The following is a 19,837-nucleotide window of genomic DNA, read 5'->3' as shown; positions in this document are numbered from 1 at the left end:
GGAAGGGGATAAGGCAGACTGCCTTTTGGCCCACCTGATTCTGTCAGAGAGTACGCAAACACCAATATTTGCTTTCCGAAATGCACAGGGACGCATAGTACCTTCTCAACATGCCATTAATGACGTCTTTGAAGCTCATATTCGAGCTCTATATGCTGTACTGCATGACCAGTCCGAGTTACACAACCTTTCTGACTATCTGGGACACTTGATGGTTCCAAGCCTGTCCTCAGAGTATAGAGACTTGCTGGGAACCCCTCTGTCTCAGCAGGAACTATTGGAGTGAATAACGGCCCTGAAGACAGCCAAATCTCCCGGTGGTGATGGAATTCCTGCAGAATTCCATAAGGTGCTCCCGCGAACTCTGGCGGACAAATTACTGCACATATATGATGAGGCTTTGCAGAAAGGATGCCTCCCGCCTTCTATGTACAAAGCCCATGTTGTACTCATTCTGAAACTTGGCAGAGATCCCCTCGTGCCAGGTTCATACCGCCCAATCTCAATGTTTAGCGTGAACCAGAAACGTCTTAGCCACATATTAACAGCAAGGCTGTTGCCCTATCTTACTCGTTTGGCCCACACAGACCAATCTGGATTTATAACACACAGGAGCACTTTGCAAGATATGCAACGCTTGACACACGTCCTGCATGCCAGTGAATTGGATTATGATTCCTGTGCCCTACCCTTTTCAGACATAGAACAGACATTTGATTCTTTGTGATGGGAGTATGTCTGTTAGGTTTTGGACACAATAGGCCTTGGTCAAGCCTTTATTCATTGGGTCAAATTGTAGTATAATGCCCTGACGGCCAGGGTGCGTACAGAATGATCGTCTCATCAGAAATCCGTCTACATAGGAGTACAAACCAGGGGTGCCATTTGTCGCCCTTTTAATATTTGCCCTGGCAATGGAGCTGTTGGCATGCTGTCTGCACCAGGTACTGCTTGCATAGGGGTGCAGATAGGAGTCACCGTTCATGTGGTCCCTTTATACGCAGATGACGCAATAGTTTACCTGCACAGATCGGAAATCTCCATCCTTCTGATGCTGAACATCATTCAGGAGTTCTCCGAGTTCTCAGGTCTACAGGTCAATACTCTTTCCCCTGGGGCATCTGAAAGATTTACCATTGGAACGCTTACCACCTACAGACATACCATGGCGGATGGATAGCATTAAATATCAGGGAATACATATTGCTCATGGGGAACAACAGACGTACCAATTAAGTTTTGGTTGAGTTGTGGCAGGCCTACGTCCCTCAATTACCCTTTGGAACACATTGAAACTCTCATTGATGGGAAAAAATGTCCTTATAAAAATGGTTATCCTATGTTTTTGTTGATTATATATTATGCAAGGGACTATGTATGAAATCCCTCTTTGGGTGTTCCTAGATATTGACCTCCTAGTACTAGAACTTCTTTGGGCTGGGAAACAATGCAAGATTAGCCTACAGACCTTAAAGAGAGAGCGGGAAAGAGGAGGTATGGAGGTTCCAGATCTGGAACTCTGCTACTTGGCGGCCCACCTACAACACGCTATCCATTGGCTAGATACAGATTCTAATTGGGAGAGGACATTGTGGAATGGTACCCACACGGGATACCAGCTGGGGACTCTTTTCATGAGGGGCCGAGATTTACTCACCTCCCTTCCGCATTTAATTCACCTTATGGGTCGACTATAGGAGAGAACTATCCAAAGGTTGATAGGGCATACACCTTATGCCCCAGATCTAGACCTTAGGCTCATCTGCCCATTTGAGCAGATAGCCCACACAGTGATGATTGACAGGTGGCAAGAGGGGGGTACCTGATGCTTTAGGGTCTATATCTGGAAGGTCATTTCATCACAATGTTAGATGCAATAATGATATTCCGACTGAGCTCTGGACAATTTATTCAATATGCCAAAATTTCTGCGATAGCATGACAGTTATGGCCCATAATCCCAGAGGTGCCTGATTCCACACAGATGCTGCTGACTGTGCTCTCAATGGCCATAGGTCATAAACCTATAACCCATCTCTACTGTGCTCTGAGGGTGGACAGACGGTGTGCCACTTGAGGATGCTTGGCAGCAGATGTGTGACGAACCCCTTTCACCAAAAGACTGGCAAAAAATACAAGTAGGGGTACAAACTGTGGCCCTGTGTGCATGATTTAAATGTACACACTATTATATGGTACACATTGCTTATCTCACCTAAACAACTCCACATTACATACTCAGGCAGGTCACAGGTTATATGTGCCTACCATAGATGACAAAGGTTTCTATTAGAGTGTCCTGGAGGTGGGAAATCCCTTCCTCAACATCCCCGTGATACAGGCTGTGGACATAATGGGCACATGGAAAGGCATCCTCCTAAGCTGCATTCAAAACCCGGAGTGACCACTGCACTACAATAGGTCATGCAACATATGGGTTTGAGGGATCTTTGGTGATCCCTACACCCCAAGGAGAAGAAATTCTCCTGTTACTCTCTGGCTCACGTAAATAATACAGTGAGTGTCACAATACATTCAATGGGTGTTGTATGAAGCATAGCCTAGGGTCTTAGTAGCCCAGTATCCTGGGCAAATTCTTCTCTGACCACTCCCACTGCTACCAACCTACATGGTAGGGTTTACATGCACTTGCATATCAACACGGAAGTTACAGGCCGAATCCCCGTAGGACACCAACTGCCTGGGGAGTGTGAGGAACATGATCATTAATTGCTTAGACAGTAACCAGTGTGTAGCAGACTGCAGGGCATAAGAACGCGATACATAAGGGCCAGAGCAGAGAAAACTCACATACTGCACGATCAGAGGTTCACTGAATTGGAAAAGGAGGAGGTGGTAGGCCGATAAACGTGACAGGATCAGACTGAGTTAAAAATGGAGCTGACTGAAAACAGGGATACCTTAGATAAATTCACACCTACAGTCAGCAGCAGTACTAGAATGGGGACAAATTCAGGAGTCTATTAGCATGGCTGCTTCAAATTGAGCAGCCCAGGCCCATGACATTGAGAATATGGCAGTTGGGAGGCACTGTGACTGCTATAAAATAGGTAGCAATGAGGCTCTTTAGCACACATTTAAGATAGTGTTATAGGCAACTGGAACCACTTAACAACAGATTGAGGTCAGCGGCTGCAGCCGCATAACTCAAGGGGAGGGGCAGGGGGCAGTGACGAGGTAAAAAAAAGAAAAAATATACTTACCTCACCTCCTTCCCTGCTGCCTCGCACCCCTCTCCTTGTGGTGTCCCAGCATTCACTGCTGGGACACCAGCACAGGCTCCCCAGCAATCCTGGCGCTGCTTTCATGCAAAACATAGCATGAAAGCAGCACCAGGATTGGCCTGAGAGGCAGTGAGTGCTGCTCAGACACAGCCCTGGGGTCTGTGCAGTTTCTCCAGTCTGGCTGTTAAACACAGCCGGGTTGGAGAAACCTAAGTGCGCATGTGTGTTTGGCCACCCTCAGAGGGCCATCCAAACACACATGCGTACTTAGGTGCACTCTCCCCTCCTCTCCCTCCCACCTCTCGTGGCCCAGCCCCGCCCCTCCCTCCATTGCTGGCTGTGTCAGAAGCAGACAAATAAAATGATAGTAAACTATTGTTTTTTTCTTCTGCTTCTGGCTCAGCCAGTGGGGAGACGCTCCTTCGGCATAGCAAAGAAGCCACACCTAATTGAGGTCTTCTTGAACAATGTTGAATTGCCAAAGTTGCTGGAGGAACAGTATAGTCTGTAGCGGTCACTAATCATGAGGGAAGATTTAATAGAGGTTATAAAGAGGGTGATGGTGTCAAGACACCGAGCACCAATGTTTTCCCAGCAGACCTATAGCACACATTTCTAGGCTAGTTGTGTGAGAAATGATTAGATGTTTATATGGAGGCTCTGACCAGAGGGCAGCTATTATCCTTAATATGTGAGGCCATTATTGTCATTGTTTTAAAAACAGACAGGGACCTCTTTTGGGCCTCAATTTGATCAATAGTGATACCAAAATATTAAGCAGAGCTTTAGCCAACTGGCTGCGGAAGGTGGTGAAGTGTTTGGTCCATGATGGCCAATGTGGTTGTATACTTGTGCCCTGTTCACTATAAACGTACAAAGACTTCTGCATATCTTATTATCAGTGGAAGCGGAATAACAGCATTATGCACTGGCTGTGCTAGACAAAGGAAAGGCATTTGACACTCTGAGGTGGTTACCTGTTGTGTTTAGTAGAGGACATAGGCTTCAGCTTGAGAACTTTTTGGCTAGATTAAGCTGTTATACACAAAGCCCATTGCCAGAGATAAGGGTGGTGGGCCTGTGTCAGAAAGCTGGGCAACAGGAAGAGTTACAAGGCAGGCTGCCACTTCTGTTTGCATTTGCAGTGGAGTCCTTATGTATCAGACTAATGAACGGAGCAGTGGGATTAGCAGATCACACTAGCAGCCACCACCTATTATGTTTCAATGTATGCAGACAACACATTTGTCTCTCTGAGGAGTCCCCAAGACTCAGTGCAGGTGATATTTGAAGAACTGGAATGCTTTGAGGAGGCATCAGGTGCGTACACTAACTGGGAGAAGCCTTGATTGTTCCTGTTACGGGGGTTGCTTACTATGTCAAGAGAGCTCTGCTCAGACATAGGCATACACGGGTAGACCGGTCACTTTAGTTACCAAGGTATAAAGGAGGCTCACACGGCCGATAGGCAGTTGACCTATGTAGTGATGTGGTATTTCTATTCTGTCCTATGTCTAAATAAAGAAAGGGATGATGTACTGATGTAATGTCTCTGTATATGCTATGGTTGAGTGGGCATGCTGAAAAAAGTGGAAGCTGTGAGGATGTGATGATGCATTGACTGTTGTGGATCCCTGCCCGACTTGCAAAATCTCACTATGATAAAGTAATGGGAAGAGTAAAAAAGTTTATTAAACTTGAAATGTATAACATTGTCTCTTTGCTGCAGCCAGTCAAATTGGGGGTCATCAATGAGGTTATTTCAATGAGATTATTTTATGTGATGTGTACATTTCAGTGCTTTGAGGCTTGGCTTTTAGGCGCTTTTGCAAGAATGGAAGTTTGGATATATAGTGGAAGTTGTTAAGTTCTAGGGTTGGCACCTGATTTTTGAGAAGAGGGTAAGTGACTGATTTTGAAGCATGCCAGAACTGCACCTTTTCTTTATGATGCGCTGATCGTGTGAGTCATGCATTGCACCAGGAAAGAAGATATATAATCAATTGAAGTATGGAAAAGATCAGCAAGGGGAGCAGATCACCACATGGCGGAGAGACTGTTTTCTAGAATAATTTCAATAAGGTCTTTAAACAAGGTTCAGTAACCCATGCACATGAGGTAGGATTGTTGCTATTGCTTAGTCTTTAATATTTTTTTCTCCTAAGAAAACTTGGAAAATGTGTCACAATATTCTGTGTCATTTGTGATGCCAAGACAGGTTAGGAGGTTGGTAGTCTACTTTACGATGCACGAGGTTTTTGACCCTGTTGATTTCTGTTCTGCAAATAGTAACTTTGGCCTCAATATTAGTTTTTATACTCTTTACGTTTGGCTTGTAGCTTTTCAGGACACAGCTTCAGGTGACGTGCATTCTATCATTCCAAAGGATTTATGTTCTTCTAGAAGACGTATGTATACTATTGTGTGGACTTATTTATTCTTATGTTTTTTCAGTTTTAGAGGAACAAATTCGTTTGCAGCCTCAGTAACGTTTGAGCTGTATTTTTCAGCTAACACGTTTGCATCAGATTCAACTAACGAGTCCATTAGTTTTGCTGCAATCTTGGTTTCTAGTAGAGACTGGTGGACGTGCTAGAAATGTCTGCCCCAAATCTTTGGTTTCTTTTTTTATCCCCTAAGAAGGTTTTAAATAAAAAAAGGACACCTCAGCCACAGTTGCATCGGTTGTATCGGCTCTGGCGCCCCTGTAAAGACTGAAGTCCCCCAGGAAGGTGTCATTATAGTGGGATTGAATCTTTCTTCTATTAGTTTCATGACCTGTTTGATGAAGAGAAGATTTTCTCCAGGTGGGTGGCATATGATGAGCAAAATTGTGGTTTTCGAGTCTGAAGCATTGCTTTCAACAGAAATACATTTAAAAGAGGAAAAATGAGCTGTTTGGGCACTGTGGATACCAGCCACCACTCCACTTTTTTTTCCCTATTAGTTAAGGTAAATGATCACATATCCCTGAGGTATTAGGAGATCAAGGGCTGGCTGAGAGGAGTCAAAGAGCCAGGGTTTAAGTCAGGAATGGAAAGTCGAATTTATAAGAGTGGATCGGTTCTGCAATTTAGAGTCGGTGTTTAGCTGCTGATCTAGAGTTCTGCAGTGCTTTAAATGGGCCGGTACTGTCCGGTACTGAGTACCGGCACTTTTTTATTTTGAGAGGGAGAGTACCGGCACATCTCAAGAAAAACGTAATACTTTTAATTGGAGAGTACCGGCAGTTCTCGGAAACAAGCAGGTACTCTGGCACAGAGTACCTGCACTTTAATTTTTCCATTTCAAGCACTGAATATATGATATATATATAAAGGGCTAGTCCCTTAGTGGGCCATCAATTAATACCCACTTTACAGATGCATCAACTCTCTGAATGTATGCTCGTGTTGATCATCATCTCTTTGCAGATTACTCTTACAGTTAGCCACTCTGCAGACCCCACAGAAAGAGAGGAGGGTAGAAGTGATTCTGTATCTGGAAATAATAAGGAATGAACATACATACACAAGAATGACCTGATGGGTCCATCTGGAAATACAGTGTTGATTTTTAAAAACAAGAGCAATGACACACTGCACTAACTGTATGTAAAGCAAGATAAACACAAAATAAAGGATAAGATATGGGTCGCTTTCTGAACTTCAGGAGTCAACATCTATAAAAAAGGAAAACAAATATACACAAGTGAGGATTAAATAGTACACTTACCAAACACTAGGAGCACAAAGCCAGCAGCAGACAAAAAACTGCTCTAAGTAAACAAGTACACTTAAGGCAGAAGAAACTGAAACACAATTATGGGACAAGTAGAGAAAATGAGCTAAACAAGAGGCCAAATGGAATAGAAGGATCAAATGGAACCTAAGAGCTAAACCAAACATGCAAGAGTAAGAAATCAAAGTAAAACTGGAGAACAAACGAGGCAGGACAAGCACAAGCATACTAAAATCTAGGAAGCTAGACAGAGAAAGGCTGAAGATTAAATATGTCAAGACAAGCACAAGGAGACTAGAGACTGTAATAAGCAGATTCTGAAACTGGTGGAAAAACTAGAGAATGCAAGAGAAACACAAGAAATTGGTAGATAAATTTGGAAGCAAAACTGAGGAGACTGGGGATCAGATTCAGAACCAAAGACAGAAACATAATGAATAAGCAAAGGACCAGGTGGATTCGAAACGGGGAAACGTGACGGAAAGCAAAGGGAAACGGCAGCAGAAACAACAAGCATTTTCAATGCAATGGGTCTCACAATTCTTCGAGTTAGAGCTATTGCATGCTGCGTGTAAAATAAACATAAAGTAGTCCGGACTCCAGGCTGAAAACATCGAGCCTCGTATGTTTTTGGTACTTTACCGGTGCTGTGTAGGTGGGCTAAACACCGGAAAAGGCATGAGGTATGCACGCCTTTGACAAATGAAAGCAAGTGGATTTTAAAAGGCAAGCTCACGAACCAATGTAAGTGGCTGACCTGGCATGGGCGTGGTTTAAAGCCCAAAGAGAGATTACAGAATGGCACTTGTGCTGCCCATAAAAAGGAACAAACTAGAAGCAAATCAGAGAGAAAACAGCGTAAGAGCTGCACTATTTGCCAGGCTAGAGACAGAAAACAGAAGCAAAAGGAGAGACGGATAAGTGCATTTGGCAACGCATGAATGAAGAGCTCTAGGCACTTGCAGTTTATAAGCAGTTGCCGACAGCAGCAGCCTCACAGTAAACTCACTTTACTGGGCCGCAGAAGGCTAGTCACAAGAGTCTGTAATCCCATTCTCTCATAAATCCTGGAAGAGAGAATTCAGTGCTGAGTAAAATCAGAACTATGCTAACTGATGACATTACAAAGTGGCCGCAGAGGTTTTGTGTGTAAATGCCAGTGCATTTTGGAATCTGTAGTCCAGAGAAACAACTGCAGGTTATCTTTTCTGTCCAAGATAGAAATAGCATAGACGGCGTATTCATGAGGTCTGGTGGCGGTTTTCAGGCTGCTGCTCGTCCGAGCATAGCAGCTCTCAGAGGCAGGGAGATGGAAAAAGGAAGTTTTGACCTTATTGAGTGCCATAGTAAAATTGATGGGGACCTTTTCTGATTTCTACTTAAATGCAAAATGGTGTATGGCGAAGGGCTATTTAAGGTTATTTTCTTTAGGTATTTCCCAAGGAAATGTATTCAGGAACACGTGCTGGAAAGGGAGAATGGGTGTGCTTTTACTTTTCTGTATGTCCAAAGCTGCAAGTTATTCCTCATTCTGACCTGTGGCACTTTGCTAGCAAAACTGCAACATGCTACTGCTTTTCTCCCAGCGGTTTTGCCGACTGTAGTTCTTGTCCCCCTTGAAATGAGGAGCTTTGCTCGCTCTAAGCACAGTGGGCACAACACAGTGTTAACATGAAAAACACAAAATACAGGTGCCACAGTGTGAACTTTACTAAGTAACAATAGAAACATGGGGTTGGCAGTGGAACCTGAAGGCAATCCTTAAACTTCAACAAAAAGCAATGGAACAGATTTCAGGAGGAGGGCGTTCATGGTGAGGCCTCTTCCATTGTCTAGAAGCTCTGCTGTGGACACTGGGGGCTTGGTCACTCAGAAGAGCTATCTTACTTTGAGTACAGCAAGAAAGCAAGTCAGGAAAAGTCTGAATACATTAAAGCCATACTAAATAAAGACATGCAGAAAAACAGTTACCATGGAAACACCTCCCTTAGGATCTCCACTTGGTGAGTATCACAGACGAGAAGGAAATAATTAGTTCTAAGTAACACACATTCCAGTCTGCTGTGTTTCTAAGAAACATTTAGCGACTCGTTTGCATTCTTGCCACATCCAATTCTCAGAAACAGTCACTAGAATAGAGCATTATCTCTATAGTGTAGCTGTTCATATTGGAATATTCAGGGTTTATAGCCTCCATGTTCATGGATATTTACATTTTCTACAGAATATTGGTATTGGCTCAGCCAATCAGAAGGCTAAAACACTAGGAAATGTCTACTGCTATCTGCATTCATTGAAAGTGTTCCTGTGTTGAGTAAGTATGTGGAACAGGCCCCTAAAGAAAATGGGGAACAGTTGGGGTAAATATACTCCATACATTCTATTTGGGTATTAACTGCTGCTATGTATTCCTTCCTCCCAGTGTACACCTTCTGTCCTTTTCTGTGTCAGTATTCGCTAACGGAAATATATAACAAACACATTAGATATCAGCAAATATTTTCTCAGCTAAATTATAGAAAAGTATGCAAAAGTCTTGATTGTAATCGGTCCAGGCAGGAGGTAAAAAAGAGCAGAGTGGTTTGTTTACCCACCCGTTTGGCCATATTTCTGTGCTGCAAATATAGGGGCCATTCAGTGCCTTTCCTGCCCCAGTAAGGCAACCGAGTGGCAGTCAGAGTATTGCAGAAGCCTTGCACACCTGCATGTGGGACCTTTGCTGTAACTTTGAATCAGTTACAAACACTGTCTGTAGGAAGTGTGGCGAGGCGGTGTGGAAGGCTACCCATGAGGCTCCTGGGCAGGGATGTTTTATTAGAACATTCTGTCCTTAAGGGGCTGAATGCTCTAATCTGCATTTAAAGGCCTGTATAGCCAGCGGTGTCATGTTTCAGGTCTACAATAAATAACTAGAGAATGGTGAACCATGAAGAGTAGGGTGATGATAGCTTTTGCAACTATTATAAAAAAACAAGGCTTTTACAAATAAGTTAGAAACGTTTAGGGCCATATTTATACTTTTTGACGCAAAACTGCGCTAACGCAGTTTTGCGTCAAAAAAATTAGCGCCGTATTTAATCAATGACGTTAGCCGGCGTTAGCCGCCGGCGCTGCCTGGTGTGCGTGGAAAAAAACGACGTACACCAGGCAGCGCCGGCGTAGGGGGATATGGAGCTTGGGCGCCAAAAAATGGGGCAAGTCAGGTTGAGGCAAATTTTTCGCCTCAACCCGATTTGCGCCATTTGTTTCGACTCCCAACCCCCATAGAAATGACTCCTGTCTTAGCAAAGACAGGAGTCATGCCCCCTTGCCCAATGGCCATGCCCAGGGGACTTCTGTCCCCTGGGCATAGTGGCATGTAGGGGGGCCCAAATCAGGCCCCCCTATGCCACAAAAAAAAAATTAAAAAAAATGACTTACCTGAACTTACCTTAATGTCCCTGGGATGGGTCCCTCCAGCCTTGGGTGTCCTCCTGGGGTGGGCAAGGGTGACAGGGGGTGTCCCTGGGGGCATGGGAGGGCACCTCTGGGCTCCTTCAGAGCCCACAGGTCCCTTAACGCCTGCCTTTTCCAGGCGCTAAAGAACGGCGCAAAGCGGCCGTACGTCATTTTTTTTGACCCGCCCACTCCCGGGCGTGAATTTTGCCCGGGAGTGTAAATACGGCGCACATGCCTCGGAGTCAATTTTTTAGACGGGAACGCCTACCTTGCATATCATTAACGCAAAGTAGGTGTCCACGCTAAAAAATGACGCAAACTCCATGGACTTTGGCGCTAGACGCGTCTAACGCCAAAGTATAAATATGGAGTTAGTTTTGCGTCGGAATTGCGTCAAAAAAAAATACGCAATTCCGGCGCAAACGGAGTATAAATATGCCCCAAAGTATTTCGAAACAAGGAACTTAGGTTTGCAAGTGTGAAAAGCAATGCATTTGCTGTGGCTGAAGCAGAATATTATCTAACTGGAATAAAACATCTTAAAAGCAAACTTTGTAGACTAATCAGCAAATGCCATAATATCAGGTATCCTGCCACCAACCTCACACTTCTTAGAAGCCGGGGCAACTCCAACAGGATTGACAAAATAATTGTCTGACACGCAAATCACCTATACATTAAACACACTGAAACAAAGAAAAGGAGATAAACGTAGGCAAGGCTGTTTAGTGAATTAGTAACTCAAAATAACTGAATTATTGGAAACAGCAAAAAAGTAAAAGCAATAAAAAAAGTTTACTATGAACCTCGAAACATTGCTATAGGAATAAAACAGAACAGTATAGTAATTTTAGCAAATAACTTAATTGACAGGACTAAGGGCCCTATTACGGGTTTGGTGGTCCGAAGACTGCCAAACCCACAATGGCAGTCTGACCACCACCATCCTGGTAGTCCAACTGCCAGATTATGACCCTGGCGGTCGGATTGCCAAGGGACACCGCCAGGATCATGGATCCTGATGAGGTGGCGGTAGTCTGAGACACGCTCAGCCATGGCAGCACTGAGTTCAACACCACCGTGCTGATCCTGATCTCTCTTCCCACCAGCCTTTTCATGTCGGGGTCCACACTATGAAAAGGCTAGAGGAAGGCCAGTGTTAGGGGCGTCCCTGCCAGCACCCTCGGAATATGCACTGTGTGCTGTGCAGACAGTGCGAATTCTGAGGGTGCTGTTGTGCGACAGCATTTGCCTTGGCCAATGCCATGCCCTGTTTCTGCCGGGCTGACCGGTGGAAATGTCATAATAAGATGTTTCTGGTGATCAGCACGGTGAAAACATCGTAATACAACTGGGGATGGAGGTCGCTTGTATGACGACAGCCTCCTCCCCACGGCTTTGGCAGATGGCTTGTCTGACCACCAAAGTCATAGTGAGGCCCTAAGTGTGTCATGCCAAAAACAATGCTAAATCCAAACTGTTGTAGACCAAAGGTGGTGCGAACCGTGGCGGTAACATCAGTAATACACCAGCCACATTGGATAGTTTGAAAATCCCACACCTGACACACATCCACACACCTACACACTGCACTATAAAGCACATCCCTTCACACCCCATAATCCTTTGAAACCAGAACGCCATACACTGCTAGATAGAAGTCACACAAAAACAAAAAAAACTAACCATAGATTAGGCACCCCTACACACTACACATATCACTCATCCCACACCTGCACAACACACCCAACACTTACATCAGTACCCCACACATTTGCTACCACTGGTGAACAACTCATCACAGCACCCACATCTCATCACTAATTGATTTTTCTTCTTATTTTTTTTCCTTCCTCTCCGTCTCGTCCACCACTACCATGTCCCCACAAAAAAATTCCCGTTTCACAAATGATGAATTGACGGTCATGGTGGACAAAATCATCAGAGTAGAGCCACACCTATTTGGAGCACAAGTCCAGCAAACATCAATCACCAAGATAATGTAGCTGGGGTAAAAAGTAGTCGACAGGGTGAATTCTGTAAGCAGCTACCCACGCACAAAGGAGGATATCAGGAAGAGGTGGAATGACCTCAGGGGGAAGGTACGTTTCATGGCCACCAGGCCTCCACCTCCTCCCCTAACTTTCACATCATGGGAGGAGAATCAATCAGTCAATTAATTTGTTGAGCGCACTACTCACCCGGAAGGGTCTGAAGGCGCTGGAGGGGGTAGGGGGTGCTACTGCTCGAAGAGCCAGGTCTTGAGGCGCTTCCTGAAGGTCAGGAGGTCTTGGGTCTTGTGTAGGTTGGTGGGGAGGGAGTTCCAGGCTTTGGCGGCGAGGTGGGAGAAGAACCTGCCGCCGGTTGTGGTACGGTGAATGCGAGGGACTGTTGCGAGGGCGAGGTTTGCGGAGCTGGCGTGTCGGGTTGTGGAAGTTAAGTCTATCGTTGAGGTAGGCCGGTCCGGTGTCGTGGAGAGCTTTGTGAGCATGGATTAGGATTTTGAAGACGATCCTTTTGTTGACGGGTATCCAGTGGAGGGCTCTGAGGTGGGCAGAGATGTGTTTGTGGCGAGGGAGGTTGAGGATGAGACGTGCTGAGGCGTTCTGGATGCACTGGAGTTTTTTCTGGAGCTTGGCCATTGATCCCGCGTAGAGGGCGTTGCCGTAGTCCAGTCTGCTGCTCACGAGGGCGTGGGTGACCATTCTTCTGGTTTCCACGGGAATCCACCTGAAGGTCTTGCGGAGCATTCAAAGGATGTTGAAGCATGAGGACGAGATGGCGTTGACTTGCTGGGTCATGGAAAGTGAAGAGTCTAGTATGAAGCTGAGATTGCATGCAAGGGTGGTGGGTGTTGTGGGTGACCCCAGGGTGGCCGGCCACCAGGAGTTATCCCATGCTGACTTGTTGGGGCCGAAGATGATGATCTCGTTTTTTTCTGAGTTCAGCTTGAGGTGGCTTGCTGTCATCCAGTTGGCGATGGAAAGGAGTCCGGTGTGGAGGTTGTTCTTTGCGGTTGCGGGGTTCCTCGTGAGGGAGAGGATGAGTTGAGTGTCGTCAGCGTAGGAAATTATGTTGAGGCCATTGGGTTGGACGATGTTGGCGAGCGGAGCCATGTAGATATTGAAGAGGGTGGGGCTGAGTGAGGATCCCTGGGGGACTCCGCATATGGTCTTGGTGGCCTTTGATCGGAACGGGGGAGGCAAACTCTTTGTGTTCTTTCAGAGAGGAAGGAGGTGAGCCAGTGCAGGGCTCTGTTGTGAATTCTGGCATCGAAGAGGCGTGTGCAGAGTTTTTGGTGACATAAGGTGTCAAAGGCTGTGGAGAGGTCGAGAAGGATGAGGGCAACGGTTTCACCTTTGTAGAGCCTGGTCCTGATGTCGTCGGTACAGGCGATGAAGGCGGTCTCGGTGCTGTGGTTTTTGCGGAATCCAGACTGGGAGACATTGAGTAGGCTGTTGTCCTCCAGGAAGCGGGAAAGTTGGTTGTTGACTATCTTCTCTATGACCTTCCCCGGGAAGGGGAGTAGGGAGATAGCTCGGTAGTTTTTGAGGTCTTTGGGGTCGTCTTTGTTTTTTTTTAGCAAGGCATTGACTTTGGCGTGTCTCCACCTTTCTGGGAAAATGGCGGTCTCGAAGGAGCTGTTGATGATGGTCTGGAGCTGGGGAGCGATGATTTGGCTGGCCTTATTGAAGATGTGGTGAGGGCAGGGGTCTGTGGGAAAGCCAGAGTGGATGGTGCTCATTGTTTTGGTGGTTTCCTCATTGTTGGTGGGGGTCCAGGTGCTCCGTACATTGGTGCAGCAGGGTGCGATGGGGTTGACCATGTCAGTGGTGGTGGTGGTGGGGGACGACGTTGCGAAGCTTCCATGTATGTCTGCGATTTTGCTGTGGAAGAAGATGGAGAGAGAGTCGCAGAGGTCTTGTGAGTGGGGAGGGTCGATGGAGCAGGACTTGGGGTTGGCAAGTTCTTTGATGACTTTGAATAGCTCCTTGCTGTTGTGTGCGTTGTTTTCTATCCGTTCTTTGTAGGAAGATCTTTTGGTGGTCCGGATGAGCTGGAGGTGTTTGGACATGGCTGATTTGAGGGCGGTGAAGTTGCTCTCTGATTGTTCTTGGCGCCAAGTTTTCTCAGCTTTCTGGCATTCTCGTTTGAAGGCCTGAAGCTCTGCGGTGAACCAGGAGCTTTCTTGTTGATGCAGGTGTTGCTGATTTTCTTGAGTGGAGCGAGGGTGTTGGCGCAGTCGTCAAGCAATTTTTTGAGGTTGAGGGCGGCGGTGTGGGGGTCGTTGGTTTTGGGTGGTAGGGATTGGGCGAGGTTGGAGATCAGCTGTTCTTTGGAGATCTTGTTCCACTTGCAGTGAGGGATCGGATGCTGTTGGTGGTGGGTGGTGGGCTTCAGGAAGGAAAAATGAACGCAGTGGTGGTCGGTCCAATGGAGTTCGGTGGTGTGAGTGAAGGTGATGTGGCTGCTGGAGGAGAAGATGGCGTCAAGCGTGTGCCCGGCTGAGTGGGTGGGCGAGGTGATCAGTTGTTTGAGGCCGAGGTTTGCGAGGTTGTCCAGTAGGGCAGCGGAGTTGCAGTCGCTGGTGTTCTCCAGGTGGAAATTTAGGTCACCGAGGAGCAGGTAGTCCGAGGAGGTGAGGGCGTGGGAGTTGATTGTGTCGGCGATGGCGTCGCAGAATTGGGGGTGGGGGCCTGATGGTCTGTAGACGAGGGTTCCTCTCAGGGTGGTGTCGGCGTTGATGTGTATCTGAAAGTGTTGGATGCTCTGGGGAATCCAGGGCGTCTTTGGTGGAGATCCTGATGGAGCTTCTGTGGACTATGGTGATTCCCCCTCCTGGTTTGTTGATACGGTCTCTTCGGGTGATCTTGTAGCCCTCAGGGATGGCTATGGCGATGTCTGGTTCTGATGAGGGATTCATCCATGTTACTTGGACATCCTGCATCCTGAGGGCTTGACAGGAATACCTGGTGGAGTGAAGTCAGGTAACAACAATAATGTCACTAAAAGAGTTCTATCTGGCATGTTCATTGATCATCTTTTGACATATTAACACACAACCTACTCACCACACCTGTGCCCAACTGTCCGAATACCCCTGTCTGGCACCCCACATGTCAGCTAAACTCACCTGGGGCCACAGTGTCTGTGTATGGCATGAGTAGTACAGGGACTGACAACACTACAACTCCCAGCATGCAGTGTTCTACCATTAAGGAAACCAGACTATTGTACTACAAGTTACATAGCCTTGCATGTGAAACTAACAATCAATTCAATCCACCTGACTTCTCCACTATTTTATAGTCCATGGCAATGACATTAATGCTATGGCCATCTGCCAGTACTATACAAGCAATACACAGATAACAGCTGTGATCCCTGCTAAACTGGCCTTCAAATCACCATCCAAATAATGTCATGTACTCACCTGGGGGAGACACTAATACAGAAAGCTGGATGTACTTGGAGTACACCCATACTGAGGCCCAGGTATAATGGTTACACCCATACTGTTGGCCAGCTCTGTTACCATAGTACATTGTGCAGCTGTTAGTTGACTCAATGATGCTATATACCTAACTTGGAGATCACTATAAAATGTCAAGTCATCAATCAGACAAGATATAAGTCAATGAACAGTCATCAAGCCACCAAAATACTCCATCATCTTGTAGGAAGGTGTATGCAAATTGAAATTTCTGTGTCCCATATAGTTCTAACCTAGATTTGGAGGCATGCATCATTGTCATATCAGAGGATCAAGAAAAGGCTTTGTGTGCATGTTATATAGCATATCTCGTGGTCAAACTTTGATAACGCTTGTTGCATTACTTTCAGCAACTGTGTGTTCCACTTCTCCTACAGGTAACCTAGCCATTGTCACCATGAAAAGGACACAAGAGACTGCCACTACCCCAATGGATGAAACCTCAGTGAGGAATACAGACCTGGATGTGTGGACATTGAGGGCGAAGCAGGCCCATCTGGGACACCTGGTCAGTCAACAACTGTAAACCTCACACTGCCCACATCAACTCCTCCCAGCCCTGTTGCTTCAACATCATAGGCAACCATTCACCCCCAAAACAGTGTTCCAAGGACAGTGTCTACCATCTTGTGCCCCCAAGTACAGGTACCTGAGTCTCCTGTTGTAAACCCAGACAATGATGAACCTGGCACCAGTGAGAGTGCGCAAACCGTGCCAGGGGCACAGGCACTCGGGGTTAGGGTGCGTGGAAGGGATGGCGTAGGTCAGAGGATGGGGGCTCCTAGGAATACAACTGGCCAGGACACCATCTCCCATGTCATGGGAGCTTACCAACAATCCCAAAGTGTGATGGGCCAGGTACTTACCATGATGGGGGAGATAAAGCAGTTGAGGAGGGACAACCACCAGGAAGTCATGCAGCAGGGGCAGGTCCAAAATGCCCTCTTGGCTTCCATTGCAGGGGTGCTGAGAGACATGAATACCACCCTGAGTAGGTTTTGTACACACCAACTGGCTGGCCCCTTCCACTAGCAATGAGACATCAGCCACTTCTACATCTGTGGCTGCTAGTGGAATGGAGGCTCTGCCAGGGGAAGGACATGCCTCAGACACCCCTGCCTATGTAGCTGAAGGACCTCCTGCAAATTTGGATGTCCTCGAAAACCTCCAGGAGGAGCAGGTGCCAAGAACAAAACCACTGCCAGGAAGTGAACCTCTACTGATTGGTTCCCCTTGTGTGGCACAGATACACACTGTTGACTTTTCTGAAACCTATCTCCATTTTCCTATGGTACAAGGACACTGAACCTGTGTCTGCAAACCTGTGTCTGCAAACGTTGTAGCAGCAACCCTGATGATTCCATCCACCATGACTGAACTATTCACTGTTTCCTTTGTGTTATATTTGATCCAATTCACTAATTTTGCTGTGCACTCCTTAATAAATACTACTTAACTACAGATCATGTGTGAGAGTAAGTTATCAACCATATTAAACTGTCATCTATAACACCTCTTGCACAAAAAGGTTTTGCTCAAATGTAAGACATTTGTAATGTTCCATCTCACATGTACTGTTTAATCAGGGTAGATTTTGAATAATAATGATAGACATAACTAAAATCACTTTCATTGACCTTTTCCACATATAGGTTGGGAGACTGCCATTCATCACAGAGTGAAGTACTGATGTTCACTTCAATGTTTCTGCATAGGTGTCAATCACTACTATCCCACAGACTACTGAAGTTAGGGACATGTCAGTGCTTCACTATCCCAATAGGCAAACATTTTATTTCAATGTATCATCAGCTAAAGCCTCATCACATAACCATACCATAGCTCCCAAATGACCATACACCATGATACAAACTGAGGTCAGTACAAATGCCCCCAGTCATGGAACCTTCCACTTACCATGGTCAGGTATCAGTAGGCATGCCACTCATCTATGTTAGTCTTGATATAAATGCACAGTGGCCTACAGTGAGGAAACACAGTAACAGCTGCATACAAGTTAGTTCTTACCAAAATAAACCATTCTGATGGTTTAGGGTATGGATAGCACAGGATGACGTGTGAATGACAAATGAACACACACATGGCACCATTGAACAAACCTCCAATGCCAAACAGGTCTATTGAGTGAAATAGGACACTACCATCACACTGTTCTGACAGTCTGGGCATGGAACTCACACATCACAAATCTCATGCCTGACAGTACCTGGTTCAATCCATGTTCACGTCACTTGTCAGTCTGCCAGTCGCACCTGCCTGTGACACTGTCTGATATGCCAAATGAGGATGACCTTGTGAAGTAATTTACAAATTATAAACGTCAAACATAAGATATAGGCCGCATTGAAACAAAAACATTATACAGCCAATTCCTATATACAGTGGTAACTCAGACTGTGCATTGTTATTAACTTAGACCATGGTGATCAAAAAGCTGCACACTACTCCATGTAATATTCTGCATGCACATCTGAGTTATGGGCTTTGAAGCTACTTATGACCAGTCTGATGGTCATACTAAGACCCTTCTCAAGCATCCCTATCCCCACCAATACCCCACTGAGTTACTCAAATTACAAAACATCACATACCTAACGTCAGGTGAAGTACTGATTGATGAGATCTGCCCTGATGTCTCCAGCTTTATCCTCATCATACTCATCCTCAACTGGCAAATCTGCATTCTCACCCACTGGAACTGCTGGCTCCCCCTCATGTGGTTTAAATGGGATTTGACGTCTCAGGGTGAGGTTGTGGAGCATGCAGCAGGCAACAATAATTTGACATACTTTGGTGTGTGAGTAGGGGAGGGTACCACCAGACTTATCGATGCTACGGAATCTTGCCTTCACGAGCCAAAAAGTCCGCTCCATGACACACCTTGTCCTTCATTGAACCTCATTGAAGGGGACCTCCCTGGCGTGGTTGGGTACCTCACTGGTGTCAACAGCCAGGGACAGTTTGGGTAACTTGAGTCCCCTGTAAAGAAAAGCATAGAAAGGCGAAACATAAGTAACTGCCATCCACACATTTGTTAGAGGATAAAAGTTACAGACACACATGACATATGTGACTTACCAACCAGCCATGCCCTCTCTGTGTATTGTCCTGTCATCAGCAGTGGGATATCCGCATGAAGAAGGAATCATGGACTGACCTTGCACAAACTTGTGAAATCTAGAGGTCAGGCAAACAAACCATTTGGACATTAGTGGGGTGGAAGTTTTTCCTGTTCCTATACACCTGTTCATTTGCATTTGGGGGAACCAAGGCTACATGGGTGCCATCTAAGGCTTTAACCACTTGTGGAACATGTCCTAAAGCATAAAAATCAGCCGTTACATGGGCCAAATCTTCAAGTTATGGAAATCGGATGTAGCTGTCCAGTGTTTCAACAATGCAGACAGTACAGCCCTCAAGACTAGACTGAACTTAGGCTGAGACATCCCTGCAGTTAGGGACACTGTATTTTGAAATAAGCCTGTGGCCAGTAAGTGCAGCCCTGACATAACCTATACAATGGGTGGAATGCTATAGGGATTACGAATGGCATTCAGCAGATTTGGCTCCAACTGGCATCAGAGATCCATGATTGTATGCCTATCCAGGCTGTAGATCTGAATCACGTCACTCCTCAATGTTCTTCAGGTCTGCTAGTGGACGGTATACTGGAGGTTTTCTCACTCTTCACATGCCAGTGTAACTGTGTGGGAGAAAACCAGTATGTATGTGTATCACTGATTCTGTACATCATATGTATGATCATACCTATTTCACATATAATGCTGTATAATTCCACATGAAACTGTTTAAACGTTGTACAATGAACATACCCAGGCAAATAATAGCTTACTACTGCATTCACATCCCCTTTCCTCTATCATATTTTAGAAATGGAAAATCATGTCACTGACAGTCC

General features: G+C 45.8%; 1 long non-coding RNA gene across 1 annotated transcript in view; it reads left to right on the top strand.

Annotated features, from left to right (window-relative positions):
* Positions 1–17,335, top strand: part of LOC138258647 (uncharacterized) — a 110,194-nt gene extending 92,859 nt beyond the window's left edge. The window contains exon 4 of the long non-coding RNA XR_011198480.1: positions 16,275–17,335. This is a non-coding gene — a long non-coding RNA (uncharacterized lncRNA). The remainder of the gene's footprint in view (positions 1–16,274) is intronic.
* The last annotated feature ends 2,502 nt before the right edge of the window (positions 17,336–19,837 follow it).

Source organism: Pleurodeles waltl, chromosome 9, assembly GCF_031143425.1.
Source record: "Pleurodeles waltl isolate 20211129_DDA chromosome 9, aPleWal1.hap1.20221129, whole genome shotgun sequence".
NCBI classification, from domain to species: Eukaryota; Metazoa; Chordata; class Amphibia; order Caudata; family Salamandridae; genus Pleurodeles; species Pleurodeles waltl.
Note: the sequence above shows the minus strand (reverse complement) of the source record. Positions and strands in the feature narration are given on the sequence as shown.